The following is a 2,598-nucleotide window of genomic DNA, read 5'->3' as shown; positions in this document are numbered from 1 at the left end:
TTTTTTTTTTCACTAGAGATGGAACCCAGACCCATTCTATCTACGTCCAAGCTACATCCCAGCCTGATTTTATTGATTTTTGTTTTTTGTTTTGTTTTTGGCAGTACTGGGAATGGGACCCAGGGGCAGTCTACCTTTGAGCTACATCCCCAGCCCTTCCTTCCTTCCTTCCTTCCTTCCTTCCTTCCTTCCTTCCTTCCTTTCTTCTTTCTTTCTTCTGTGGTACTGGAGATTGAACTCAGAAGCATTCTACCTTCGAGCCACACACCCCCAGCCTGATTTTATTTCTTATTTGGAAAAAGGGTCTCCCTAGGTTGATGAGACCCTGTTCTTGAACCTGTGATTCTCCTGTCTCAGCCTCCCAGATACTGAGATTACAGGCCTACGCCACCATGCCCGGCTTTTTATTCTTCATTTTGAAACAAGGTCTCACTCAGGTGCAGAGGGTCTCACTAAGTAGCTGAGGCTGGCTACAAACCTTGGCTCCTCCTGTGCTCCTCCTGTCTCAGCCTCCCAAGTACTGGGATTACAAGTGTGTACCACCACCCTGGCTCTGATTTTATTTCTTACTTGGAAACAGGGTTTCACTAGATTGCCAAGAGCCTAAGTAGCGGAGGCAGGTTGCAAACCTGCGATCCTCCTGTTTCAGCCTCCCAAGCACTGGGATTACAAGTATGCGCCGTCATGCCTGGCTCCTTTCTGAGATTTAACTCACTAACGTGATCAAATCTTAGTACCAGAAGGTTAAGGGTGATCTAAATTCTTTTATGGGCACTATGATGTATGAATACAGTGCACCAATAAAAAAAAAAAAAGAAAAAAAAAAGAAATTCTTTTATGGGGGAGGTACTGGGGATGAAACCCAGGGGCATTCTACCTCTGAGCTACACCCCCAGCCCTATTTTTTTTTAATTCTTTATTTTGAAACAGGGTCTCACTGAATTGCAAAGGGCCTCGCTAAGTAGCTGAGACTGGCTGCAAACTGAGATCTTCCTGTCTCAGCTTCCCAAATGCTGGGATTACAAGGTGCACCACCACACCCAGCTTCAGAAGTTTCTCTCTCTCTCTCTCTCTCTCTCTCTCTCTCTCTCTCTCTCTCTCTCTCTCTCTCTCTCTCTGGCTCTCTGGTGAGCTTTTGGTTTATTTTTGATTTTGGAGATTGAACCCAATAGTGCTCTACCACTGAACTACATCCGCTGGTGTTTGTTTGTTTTGTGGTATTGGGGACTGAACTCAGGGGTATTCTACCTCTGATCTATACCTCCAGCCCTATTTTATCTTCTTTCTTTCTTTCTCTTTTATTTTTAATTTTTAATTTTTTGCAGTATTGGGGCTGGAACCCAAGGGAATTTTACCTCTGAGATATACCCCCAGCCCTATTTTTTTAGTCTTTATTTTGAAACAGGGTCTCACTGAGTTGCAAAGGGCCTAAGTAGCTGAGTAACTGAGGCCGTCCGCAAACCTGTGATCCTCCTGTCTCAGCCTCTCAAATGCTGGGATTACAAGCGTGTGCCCAGCTTTTTTTTTTTTTTTTTCTTTATTTTGAAACAGGATCACACTAAATTGCGAGGCCTCACTAAGTAGCTGAGGTTGGGCACAACCTGTGATTCTCAGCCCCCTGAGCACTGGATTCCGAGTGTGAGCCACCACAACTGGCCTGTTTGTTTTTGATACCCAGTCTTGCTAAGTTACCCAGGCTGGCCTCCAACTTACTATCCTCCTACTTCAGCCTCCCAAGTAGCTTCTAGAAATTGTATATAGTCATAGTAGGTACCCCGTGAATTTTCCAGTAAACGTGGAAATGACAAGCCCTTCTTCGCACAGGCCTGGTAGAAGTAAACATTCACCGAGTGGAATCCAAGATGGGTATTTGTCTATTTACGGTTCACTGGAGCTGCCCTCAGGCCTCCAAGCTTCCTGAGCACAGAGCTGATGTACTGGCGCCACAGATGACAGGACCCCAGAGCGGCCAGACCCGTGCAGGAGGTCACGGGACCTAGGGTCTATTTATTGAGCACCTACTGTGTACCAGGCCCTTGGATAAAGCAGTGAACAAGACAGACAAAACCTGGGCACCGGAGCCCACAGTCTAGCGGGGGAGACGTGCGCAAATAATTGCATAATTACTGGATTCGGGAGAGGGGAAGGGTGCTGGGGGGAGGGCGCGGGAGGGTCCGCGGAGCATCCTTGCCGCAGTGCCCGGTCCCTCCGGGTGGGTGGGGGTGCGCGGGCGGCGCGCGTGACGTCACCGCCGTCGCGAGCGCGGGGTGGGAAGGTGGGGGTCCGGGGGGCTCGGGAGGGGTTCTCGCCCCCGGGCCATTCATTCGTCCCATGGCTGTTCCTTCGGCGCCCACGGCGTGCCGCGCCTAGCTCGGCGGAGAGGCCGGAGCCGCCGCACCCCTCGCCCTAGACTTGGGGCTCGCAGAGGGCAGAGAATGGGCCAGTGAATAGCCACGCGGTCCACCGAGGGGCGGCCGGCGGGGGGGGCGGCGACCCCCGGCCGCTCGCGGGCGCCCCCTGGCGGCGCGGGGGGAGGGCGGGCGCCGCGCACGCGCACGGCCGGCGGCGCCGAGCGGGGGGCGCCGCGCTGCAGCCGCG

This window comes from Muscardinus avellanarius (genome assembly GCF_963383645.1).
Source record: "Muscardinus avellanarius genome assembly, chromosome: 11".
Taxonomy (NCBI): domain Eukaryota; kingdom Metazoa; phylum Chordata; class Mammalia; order Rodentia; family Gliridae; genus Muscardinus; species Muscardinus avellanarius.
This window is presented reverse-complemented; position numbering follows the sequence as displayed.